Source organism: Falco punctatus (assembly GCF_963210335.1).
Source record: "Falco punctatus genome assembly, chromosome: 1".
In the NCBI taxonomy this organism is placed as follows: domain Eukaryota; kingdom Metazoa; phylum Chordata; class Aves; order Falconiformes; family Falconidae; genus Falco; species Falco punctatus.
The window spans coordinates 20,813,907-20,826,732 of record NC_137580.1 but is presented as its reverse complement, the minus strand read 5'-3'; the positions used below and the strand labels follow the sequence as shown (position 1 = coordinate 20,826,732).

Here is a 12,826-nt window from a genome sequence, read left to right as displayed (position 1 = left end):
GTGCTAATGGAGGGATGCTAATGCAAAGTGCTAAGTCCCCTCCTCAGTTAGTTTGTGCCTTTCACTTTTGTAATAATAGGATTTTGAACAATTATTTTTAAAATCAGACACGGGAATGTTTGGGAGGAACATAGTTGGTCATGTCTGTTCGCAGTAGTACTTTGTCTAAAAAACATCCCAGCAAACTATATAAAATAAGTCAGTGTCACATTCCAAATCCCTAATTCTTTTAATCATATTTGTATTTAATATGATACAGAAAATGTTTCATGGCCGTATATAAGGCCTCTTTCAAGGCTGCTGTTTCAGCTGTTTTACAACATGCCTATGGCACAACGGCTGGTTTTGATCCCTGGAGGCATCCTCCCTCTTACAAGTTTCCCTCTTACAAGTTGCCAACACCACAAGGCAGAAATGGCTTTGTCAAGGACTCTCAGGAACAGACTGAATTCCCAAATCCCTTCTATGGCAGCAGCAGCATCCTTTACGCTTCAGTACCATGTTGGGGCTGTTGCAGGTGGTGAACTAATGAGACCAAGTCTGATGGGAATTCTTACTCCTCTACAAGACCCGTCCCATGCAGTCTGGTCCAGAATCAGGTTCTCAGTCTGTCTAGAAGGCTCTCAGAAAGGTGGGATCTCTTTTTCATCTTGGCACTGTGAGATAGCTTAGACAGCTTGTGATTAAAAGCTTAAGAATTAAAAAAGGCAAAAAAGCTTTGGTAAAAATGAAAGCTCCTTCTTTACGAGCAGAAGCAGCATCAGAGCAAAAGCCTTGGGGCATACTGCTGTGTATATTGCACTGCCTCAGTAAGTCACTATTTATGATAAGAAATTATGAAAATCAATGTAAATGGCTACTGTTTAAAAATACTTTTCCAAGTGGTTTCTACTTTAAAGTTATCTGCATATTCACTTTGAGGATTTTTGCGTGTGCTTCATTGAAGGAAATATTTTTTTCTTTTAAACGTTCTCAGAATGAGACAAGTTCACTATTTCAAGCCATATAACACTTGCTTTTTTGTTTGAAGTGTAATGGACCCCTGCATATCATAACAGTCCTTAGACAACTTGATGCACACTAACTTAACATTTTCAATACAGATCTCCCTTAATTTTAATATTATCTTAAAAATAATGGGGATTTCTCAAGCCTCTACAAGTTATTGTGGTGGCTGTCTTCGTTTGTTAGATTCTACCTTTACTGAATTAAGAAAGTTTCTCCACCTCAAGAGCAAAGTGACAAAAAGGAGCCCTCAAAATCTCTGGTTCCAGTAAAGAAAGCATGCAAACAGAAACAGAAATGTTTCCACTTACAGAGCAACTGTTCCTGAGAAATGATTAAAATGTTCAAGTTTCCAATAATGTATATATAGCATATTCCTGTCATCTGCAGCATACTGTTAGGAAACCTTAAACAGCAGATGCTCTGTGGGACTTTTAAACTGAAGTCCAATCTATACAGGAGGCAGAACTTATAATGAGACATAATGTAGTTGCGAGACAAGACATCACAGGCAATTTCCTGAAAGAAAGAGTGAGATTTAATCACTTTGGGCTACTTCTGCAGCTACTGCTGAGGCACATTAGTTGCTCTGTCAGGGAGGGAGATGCTTGTCAAGATTGTAAGCAAACTGAATTGCTGCCAACCATTTAATCACAGACAACAGATGATTCTCATAGACCATTTGTTTTATTTCTGTGCATTTTGTCTTGTGCTTTGCTGTCTTGCTAAAATCCATGCCCTTTTATGTTACGACAACAGGACATTAGCAATTATTGCTGTTGAAGTGCTCCACACATAAGCAAAGCCCCCTCTCTGCCATGTTAGTCATCGGCTCAGTTTGGGTTTTATCTCTATCACTTACAAAAGTTCTAATTCTGACAGCTTTAATTACCTCAAAAAAGCACTTTTACAGTTCTTGATTGATAGAAAGAATTTTTTAGCTACTTAGAGTAGCCAGTCTTGTGTTATTTTAAGTGGGATTTCACTCTTCCTGAAAGACTTCCAAGACAAGACATTTAACGGTGTAGAGGTGGGTGACCACTGCTTCCCAACTGCCAGGCACAGAGAGGTGAGTGGGATGAAACCCATATCATCTCAAGATTTATATTTTTGCAGCACATATAAGATATTAGCCCCAATTAGCATTCTGGTTGCCAGTCTCAACTAACATTCTGTTGCAGCAGTGTGAAGGAAAAGCAATGCCCAGCAGATAATCAGCTAGGTAATTACTCAGGTAATTACTAGGCCATCATTCCTAGTCCAAAGGGAGGACATGAGCTGTCTAACCAGCAACTCTTGGACCATTCTGCCAGCTTCCACGCTGTGTAGTGGCTGCCACTCCTCAACAACATTTATCCAGTCTTCCTCATCCTGTCCTCTCCTGTTGGGATTATTTTCAGCCTGCAGTCTCCATCTTGATTTCTAGGTTGATTGCACAGATTGTAACTCAGGGCAAATTTGGCAGAAGGACTACAGGAGGTAAGGGAAGGAGAGACAGATGGGCGAAAATAACATTGACCCAGTTGCCTTGTCTGAACTAGATGGAAAATTATATCCTCATCCCATCACTCTCCACATATCAAATGAATAAATGTAGTGTGCCTATATTAGTTCTGTGACACCATTTCCATGGCCCAGGAGTGAATGTTCCTGAGGTGAATGCTATCCCGTATAATAATTTGAAGCAAGCCTCACTGTCACCTCCTTTTCTTTTCTCTCCTAATACCTCCAGCCAAGCATCTTCTCCAGCTCAGACCATTGCCCCTAGCTCACAGCACTACCTGCAGGGCCCAGCAAAACTTCTTAACATGGATTCCACACTGTACCTTGCACTGTCTGATGGTGACGTGCCTTACTAGCCAGTTGTGCTTCACTGGATAGGAACCAGTGTTCTGCTGTAGTCCAGGATGCTGCAGCAAGCAGTCACAAACAAATTCTCATTTTATTTGTATCATTTGGCAACAGAGGAAAGAGTAATAAGTTGCTTCTAAAAAATACAGCTTTATTGTAGGCCATAATTCAGGACAATGATCTAACTAGGATCTCTTTCCAGGATAAGCTACTCATATACTCCTAGAAGTGAGTAAGGATCTAAGTCGGTTTTTTGAAACATGGCAACTATTACCAGAAGCATGACTGTGTTCCAGATGATCAGCGTCCTGCAGACCACTTGGTCTTATCTAGGGCCATGTCATAAAGGAGATTGAAAAAATGAAAAATTTTAGGTTTCCATGGCAGTGAGTTGGGAATGGCATCACCAGTTTCAGTGCAGAATATGTGGGAAGAAGAAAATATGGTCCAAAGGATTGTGGCTAGAGAAAGAGGAAAGAATGGGTGGGCTGCAGGGCACATCCACCAGAAAACATGAAATACCATGTTTTCCTTTTAAACCAGTAATTTTCATGAGAAACTCACTTCAGTGCTCAGAAATTTATTCTCAGAAATGTAAAGGTGCAATAAGAGTGTGGGGCAGTATTCAAATGCAGAAACCAGAGTTCTCAAAAGCAGAGGGAAATTAGTGTTGGTGGCAGAGGGACTGCCTGTGCCATCGTTTCATCTTGTGACAATCAGCTTTTTTATTTTGGTGTGCTTTCTTGGCCAGGAAACCCTTCTGTTGATTTCCATGAGATGTAATCAGGCTATTGAATTGTCAAGGTATCCATAATTTATAGAGGTAGAGTTTTGTGATTGACTCTTTTAGGTTTTTTTAAGAAAAGCAAATACCATTACAATAATTCACACTCAGAAGAGCATTTTTCCTGTTGCATTTAATACAATTTCATTAAGTTAGCACAATCTAAATTAAAATGTGAACAAGATACTTGTTTATTATATCAAAAGCAAATTAAGTCTGGATTTGAAAAGGTGTTAAAGCTTTTCCTTTCATGAAATAGAATTAGTTCTGATTTGTCTGTGAAGTTGAAACTGGAATGAATTATTGCTGAAATATAAACCAAGTTTAAATCCAAGCTTAATGCAATTAACGAAACGAAGAAACTTCATAAGGTTCAAATGAATATTGTTGTTATGCTTACAAGCTGAGGAACAAATCAGCATAGCAGTACTGAAATTATTAGAGCTATGATGGGTAACCCCTCTGAAGTTTATGACCATGGGAGAGGCCAGGAACAGGGAAATAAATATGCAGAAAATGTGCATATTTTAGTAAACTTGCACAGGTAAATTTTGACAAGTGTTTCAGGTGGGACATTAATATTTCAAGTACATTATCTGAAGTCCACAGTGGGTGTAAATACAGACTAGCACTGCAAAGATGTCTTATTTGAGGGTTACAAATTCTCTCTTCCTGTGTTTGCATTCTTTTGTTTCTGTTCTTCATACCGTGTAGTGAATGAGTTTACTGAGCCTAATGTGCACACAATTGGCAAACACAGTATATAAGCATTTGTCTAAATTGCCAATTTTGAATTTGGAAATGTAACTATTTGTTCAAGAAGGTAATGCAGTTGTAATAGGAAAACACCATGCAGACTGTCAAAACTAAATGACAGAATAGAAACTGAAAACACCAGACACCCAAGCAAGCAGCCTGATTTAGAAAATGTTGAATTCTGATAATTAGGTCACTCTGTTGGGCAGCTAAATATGAATTTAATTCAAAATTTGAGGCATCTGGTTTTGGAAAGGTTTGCTTTCTCAGCCTTATTCTTTCTTTTTGCAAAGTTGGAGATGTGATACTTCCTTTCCCTACAGAGATGGTAAGAGGATTACTTCTTCTCACACTGCTTTGAGTATGGAAAGTCCTCTAAAAGCGTTATCTGAAAATTTCAGACAGCTCTAGTGTTATCCTATTACCCATTCATAGAGGCAAGTAATGGATAATTGGGTTCCTACTTACCTTCATTAGATAAGAGATTTCTCATTTAACTCTATCAATAGAAAGATTAAGAGTCCTTGTTACTCCAGGAGAATAAAGTTGCATAGGATGGGAGAAGTGACTAATAGCGAGTATAAAACTGTGGTTGTAAACCAATAGATTTGTTACAATAGGAAAGTTTCAGACAATGAAATACCCTCTCTAACCTTTATGGTCATACTTCTAATTCAGTACATGGAGACACATTGCTCTGTATCAAGTGAAGCAGAATAAAGTGGCCCATTGATTGCATCAAAAGTTTACAAGCTGACTTCATACTTTCACACCTATCATGTGAAGACAGATTATGAGACTCTCCTGTGAGTTAGAGCAGAGCCAGTAGAAAGGCAGTTGGAGCTCTTCTTAACTTCCATGACCTGTTTGGGTTAATAATTAGTTATTGTACTCTGCAAGTTTTTTGGTTTGGTGGTTGTTCTTTAGTTGTTGTTATAGCACTGGCGTGTTTGCTGGCTGTACACAAGAGTTTTTCTACATTAGACTTCTGTTTCCGTAGAATCTGCTTTTTCTTTCTGACTAGCCAAAGAAGAAGGGTAGAAATTAAGTTTTCAGCCTGACACATGCATGTGCCAAGTTCATAATGACGTGCCCAGAGCAGAGGCGCTGTTAACTCCTTTTGGTTGTCGTAGCCCATGACACCACTGAACAGGCTTTCCCATTGGAACCTTTCTGATGTTGTCAGCAGCAGGTGCTAGACCTAACTAATAATGTTTTCTGAAGACCCAAAGATGGCTTGTTTTCTACCCTTATCAGGCAGAATTTTGATACAGGGGAGCAGTTAGTTTGGTGACTCTCGTTGCTTACTTTGTTGTCTTTTATCCAGGAAGCACACTGAAAAGTACTTACAGCTTCCAGACAAAGTTTGTGGTTTCTGACTGTGCCATGTCTGTAGAAAACTGCATCTGATAGAGCGTAAGAATGTTTTTTCCACAGCTGCACAATATTTCTGAACTATTCTCTGTATTTATCTGCAGTGACCTTACAAAAGTAATCCACCTTCATGGCTACAAAGCTTAATTACTGTAATTCTGCATTAGCTTTGCTTCTGCTGGGCTTTCTCTGCCTCATGCAGCTCTAGGGTAGCATTTAGTGGCACACTTATTCCTTGGAATAAACTGATGTGGCAGGTTACCGTAGGGTGCTGTCTGCCTACAAAGTATCAGGTAGACTTGTAACTTACCCTGTTAATTTTTAAAACCTGTAAGAGAGAGACAATATTATATTGCAAGGCCACCTTTCTGTGTCACTTCCCTAAAAGCTCTCTTTATTTTAATACTATCTGTACTTCTCAGGTTTCTACTATTCTTTCTGTAGCAGCCACTTTCCTGTTGCTGTTGGAATGTCAAAAAAGGTATATTCTTCGGGATATTTCTGTCTATTTTGAAATCACCGGAGGGAAAAGTTTTCCCCACTACACTAATTAAGGAGCATGCTGTTTGTGTAGCACTGAAGTTGATATTATCTGTACCTAGGTTTATAAATAGCATCTCTGTTTATTTGTTCATCTTCCCTGATAAATACAAACCTACCGTACAGTCAGCAGCACTCAGGGAACACCAGTAGCGGGCAACCAATATACAGCTCAAATATATCGTATCAAGAACTTCTGTGTTAGAGATGTCCTAAACCATGGTCAGGCAAGGTAGTCAGGACTTCACAATTACCTTCTTTCTGTGAACGAGGACTTGATATACCTGCTATCCTTACAGGTCATGTCAAACGATAGACATGCCATGCAAGTGTAAATGCTACATTTGATTTTCCAGAGGGCAGGGCAGGTACAGGTTCACAGCCCTGTCCCGTATCCCCATGTTGTGCCCTTTGCCCAGCAGAACCACAGAGGGATGTGCATGGGCGAAGAGCAGCTTCTGGAGCTGAGCTTCCCTCAGCCACTGGAAGAGCATCTCTGCACAGCCCCAGCTGGGCTAACGCCCTTAATTTTTTTTTCCTCCTTTCTTGGTGTTTAGTTTGCAGCCACTCCGCTGCATCCTGTACAAATTTAAAAATCCCTGGCATTCTCTGAAGCACAAGCAAACTATGATTTTCATGGCACACCAGCAAACCCTTAAATAACTAGGACATTGTATTGGTGATGAGAACAGAAAGCATCTCCATAAAGAACAGCTTGCCAAACTTTATAAATTTCTTCTGCAATCAAGAGAAAAATAAAGCCTCGAGATTCTCCTAGCGCAAATTTTAATGATTATTGTGTGCTGTTATGTGAATATTTTCACTAAGACTGTAGGAAAAACATTGCTTGTAATTGTCACATAACGGAAAAACATTCATATGGGCCAGGCAATGTCAGGAACCCTGGGAATATATCATTAGGCAGCAAAGGTCAGCAAGGTAGAAAATACATAATTATGATGTGGCCTGTTTAATATCCATGGTTAGGGAAGAGTAGTCAGATTGCAAAATACTGGTCCTGGTTTTCTGATCTTACTGTAAATATTTTTCCTGCAACCTTTTTATGTCTGTCTTAAAAATAGTAATGGATTAGGAGGTATCAGTGTGCTTACAGAGCAAGGACCTAGACAGCAGCCATGAGAAAGTTCATTTGACAGTCAAGGGAAAACACTGCAAACCCAGCTTGTGATTTGTAGAATTTTAATGACAAATAAGGCAAAAAAACCCTTTCAAAACTGCATAGATGACCCCCTAACAGAAGTTTCCTTTGCTATAGCTCCCCAACACAAATTATAACAGAGAAAGTGTCGTTCAGAATAGTCAACTGTTTCAGTGGCATCCATCGACAAAAGGTAATGACAAAATGAAAAGAAGAAACACAAATAACATCAGTTTCTTGGTTTATGCACAGAGAACAAAAGAATACATCTGCTTTAGTCTTTACGCTGCCATAAAGATATGGATGCCTGAGCCTCACTAGGGAGAAATGAGCCTATTTTATGCACCAGGCACAAGTGTGGACCAGTTCCTGTTTTCCAGATTTCACTATATTGAATTATACTGCTATTTTTCAGTTGTAAACATTTCAAATTTATGAAGCAGACATGATTAAACTAGTCGGTAAAGGAGATAAACAAGATATTTTTTCCAATTAAACAAAATTACTTTTTAAAGTCATTGTTTTAAGAGGTCTGTTGTTCTGTTGGGGAGGATGGAGGGGAGGATGCTTCATCATAAAGAAATACTGAAAAATGCTGCAGTTTTGAGAAGGGGAAAAAGAATGTTAATACAATTTGTAGGTGATATTGAGGTGAGAGGTGCTATAAACACTACAGGAGTAGAGACATAATAGAACAAAATAGTGTCTGGTGCAAAAAGTATATGCACTGGAAATGCAAAATGAGAATCAACCTGAAAAAAAATGCAGACAGATATCTCCTGGGGAAATTACTCCTGAGCACACACATTCAATAAGCAAGAGAAAACTGGGAAGTGGAAGTGATTAAAGAGACCCTGAGGTGACGCTAGTCAACAAATTAGACAGCAGTAACAGTATGATATGGATAAACAATGGTGCAGGTTTAGAATACATCATGTTCCCGACGTGTTTTTTTCCTGGTCAGAGAACTAGTACAAAGTTTAGGCATTGAAGATGACTAATGTCAGAAGCGCGTTGACATCAGAATTCTGTGGTGCACGGAAGCCCTTGTTCTGGCTCACTGCACCGATGAGTTTCACTCCTGCTGATTGATGAAAACAGAGATAAATTTCTCATGATGTGAAACACAACAGCAACTTTCCTAATAATTATTTTCAATCAAAAAGCTGTGATTTTCCTATGAGATGAGAAATAGTTTAGAAAAATAGATGCATGAACTATTACATAGCTTTTAAATGTATTCAGTTTGTACTTCAGTCCAGGAAGAGAGCAATCATTTCACTTTGTCTTCTGTTGGAAAACTTCCTCCTTCCTCCCCACTTCACAATTTTTAGTAAAAAAGATTTAACATGATAATCTAGAAATCATCTCAATAGTAAAGAATTGCAATCACCAGTATTATCATGTAAGACCAGGGCAGGCATGCCACTGATTCGGATGCACAAATGCCAGATTGATCCCTTTATACCAATAAATGCCTTTTTCCCTGGTGGAAAAAAAAAACACAAAAAAAACCAAAAAAAAACACCCAAAAACCCCCAACAGATTACAAATTGAGTTAAAGAAACCCATGTCATCCCAGCACTTTATTTTCAATCCTTCTTGTAACTGGGAAATACATCCTGAGCCAAAGGCTGCTAAAGTGCATTACTTCAGGGATGTACTTGAGGACGTGCTTAATGTTAAACATCAGGCACCACCTTGGACTCAGGGGTGATAATCTGCTGCATTGAGGGCTCATTCATAGTGACCACCTGTAGCTTCAGTGGGAAGGACTTCACAAGAAGTATCCAGGTAAAAGCAGGTATCAACAACCTGCTCAAATAAAAATCTGCCACCCCTGAGCACCCAAAAGGTATTTCCTTTCTTCAAGAAAAACTTTGCTTAGACCTTGGCAATCTCTTTCAGATGAAGTAAAAAGGTATTTAAATTTCATCCCTGACTGGCATTTTCTGAAATTTAAAAAGTGCCAAAAAATGTAGTATTAAAACATTTAATTTTTCTTGTTTCTTTACCTGGGACTGTCACAGCTCAAATTCTATGAGCGAGCCTGTTCCACTAAGCTTTGCAAAAATGTTAGTCATCAAGAGGTTCAAGATCAGTGCTCTGACTTTTGAGATTTGTATTTGCTTATCTCATACTTGGACTCTGTTCTTATCTTGCGGTGAAAAAGAGCCTATATGCATCTCTAGTTCACGGTTTTTTTTCTTTTCACACTGGGGAAAAAAAGAGATGCCAAACCAAATTTTGGTCCCAAGTACATTGATCTAAATCTCTGCTAAAATGAGCAGAATCACGTTGGAATAATGTTTTTCCATTTCTTTTGTCCCATTTTGTGTTTATGCTTCCCTGCCATTTGTGTCACTCATCCCACTACAGTTCTTGTGATGCCTGTCATTCTCCGAAGGAGAACAGCAGCTTCCCGTATAGCCTGACTGAGCAACATGACATTCAGTGGGTTTTTAATTAGATAATACAGTTCATGGAAGAACTGTGAGCCACAGCTGATAGTGAACATAAAATACAGCCCCTACTCTTTTAATCCTGCCTGCTTATTTTACATAAGAACAGAGTCTTTGTAAGTGCCATACTGGAAGCTCATTATACAAGAGGAATAAAATTCAGCTTCTCGTTTTTATGTTACTTTTCTTGGAGACATATCCCATATAGGGATCTCAACTATAAAGAAGCCTTAATATAAAAGAAAGAAACAATGGGATCAGGGACAAGCTTAATTGGCTTTTTCAGATGTTTAAAACATGAGGCCAGCATATCCATGTATGTAATGTATGTGAGATGAGTTTCTGGTAAAGAACAAAATGAAGGACCTTATAATGGCGTACTGAATACGTGTGAATTTCCCAGGTTTGGATTGCCAGCTGGGGTTAAAGCACGACATGGGCTATGACATCATGTTAGGGTAAATAGCCCACGGTAGCTATTAAGACCAAGAACAAGGTCCTGTCGTGTACAGGGAGCACGATGCATCTGCAGTAGTGGTGGTGAGGTTTACTCTAGTCAAACAAATCTGGCAAAAATCCTCTGATGAACAGAGAAGCATCATTTATTACCTGGGATTTGGGAAGATCTCCAGAAAGACTTACGTTTGGTCTGCAGAACACAGAACCTGGATTTTTCTGTCAGATACAGCATCTGTCAGGCACATGAAAAACTGATCTCCTCAAGGGCAGTAACATGGTCACATCCTGCTCTCACTTAACAGTGGTGTCAGTCAGCCCTTTGCAGTGATGTTTCTGAGAGCCCCATGTCTTTCACATGGGCTTTGTCCTGGAAGGATTGGGGGACATTCATCAGCACCCTTAGTCTCTTGCTAGCAGGCACAGGAGATGTGAATGACAGTAGAACGCTGTCCCTAATGAAATCATTTGTCTGGTACCACTCGGTCTCCCCAGCAGCTCCCGCTGCACCTCCTTGTCACCATAGAATCTTACCTGAACCACAACACTTCTAGTTTTTTCTTTCTTTATATATCCTGATTACATTTCTGGAGCTGTACCCTGGAGCAGGCTTTGTGTCTGCTGTTTTGGCAGCTTACCTTGAGAAAGGTTTGTTTACAGTTGCAGGGTAGCCTCAGAATTCAAGCCACTGCAACCCTAACAAACATTAATATTACTTTCTACTGTTTACTTTTAATTTTTCTTGCTTTTCTGTATCAAGTTCCCTTAGTATAACTGTGTCTGAGCAGTGAGGAGTTTGACATTTGCTCACTGACACGCAGAAATTCCAATCAACTTCAACGGATTTTAGATTACACCTTCTATAGAGAAGAATCAGAGATGCATCAGAGACGGTTGTAAGTAAATCAGTTATTCATTAAAAACATGCACTCTTGAACGGCTCAAAACTATTTCTGTAAATCCACACTCAACTCAGCAGATTGTTTATCCAAAAAGTGAGAAGTCTAAACATTCTGAAGCTATGAAAGCAAAACATGAAAAACACTTTTCGTTTCAGAATTGTGTGATTAATTTCATTGTCACTTTAAAAAAAATATTTGAAGTAGAATAGCAGACTCAATTTGGTGAGGAAAAAAGCAAAAGAATCATTTTGGGACAATTCATGAGTTTTTTTAGCTGCTAAAATATATACCAAACCATTATTTATTCTCAAAACCTGTTATTCTGACTGCACTTTGGACTCGGGAGCATAACATTTTTGACAGTACGACCACGTGCTATTTGCAGGCTGTGTTTTTTGAAGCAGACATGTATTTGCATTCTTTTATCCATCAGGATAGTTCAATTAGGTTCAGGAGCAGTTTTTGTTTTAAGTATGATTACTCACTGCATAATTGGTTAACAGGCCACATTTGTGAGTTTGTTGATTAATGAGGAAACAACCTAATTTCTTAAGCCAAGCTGCATCCTGGGTGCTTCCTGAGCCATACCTGAAGTGCCAGGTTGAAACTAGCAATACTGAAAAAGGTCAAAAACCTATTTCTAGGGCCCTGCTCTGAAAACTGTTACAAATTCTGCTACGGTATGCTTTTATTGCACATTAGTTTTAATAGGATATTATTGGTTTGTGAATACCCTTTTCCCAGATGCTGTCTACAATGTAGTTTTTATTGCATAGCAGTTTTAATGTGATTTTACTGCTTTATAAATACACTTTTCACCATTCTTTCCTTGATACCGTGTCTGTACCAATATGCTTGCACATTACTGTTATTTCTGTCTTAAAATCAAGGTTAAAGCAATCACAGTAGGGCTTTGCAGAATGAATGATAAATGAAAATGCATCTAGCAGGATGCTCTTGATATTCCATGAACAAACAATGCAAAATCTTTATTCATTATTTATCACTTGTTCTTTGTGACATTTCTTTACAAGGCGTTTCTTTTTCCTTTCATAGAGCTGAGCCAAAACATATACTGGGCCAAATGCATATGTTTACCTCTTTCCTTTCCCCACACCTTGAATCAGAAACTCTTGATCTGCTTAGGTCTGGCTGTATGTTGAACCAGCTGGTCCAGCACCCGCAGCCACAGAGTCATTCCATCTTGCAAGACACTGCTGCGTGTTCATCCCACTCAGGCTGCTCTGTAGTCCATGCTACGTTCCATGCTCATTGGTAGGTGGCTGCTTGCTCTCCATCTAGCAGTTCTGGCTCTAGATCAGCATCTCTGCCACCAGGACAGCCTGAAGATACAGAGAGGTTAGTGCAGATCTGACTCACGTCTGCTTCTTACACCAGCAGAATCCTTCACTAACAGTGTTGTGTTTGCTTGCTTTTCGCTGGTAGGGATGAAGGTTAAAATTAAGCTATTACTTTTCTTTGGAGGTAGTTCAGAAGAATATAGGTGAATGCATTTTTGCCTATCCCCATATTATTA

The 12,826-nt window shown here is 39.1% G+C and overlaps 1 long non-coding RNA gene across 2 annotated transcripts in view; it reads right to left on the bottom strand.

The window, feature by feature from the left end:
• Positions 1-12,826, bottom strand: part of LOC308058198 — a 51,218-nt gene that overhangs the window by 19,215 nt on the left and 19,177 nt on the right. Inside the window, exon 2 of one of the 2 annotated variants that reach the window (XR_013925723.1) lies at positions 1-12,728. This exon is cut by the window's left edge and continues 19,215 nt beyond it. This is a non-coding gene — a long non-coding RNA (uncharacterized lncRNA). The remainder of the gene's footprint in view (positions 12,729-12,826) is intronic. The other variant, XR_013925724.1, reaches the window with a different exon arrangement.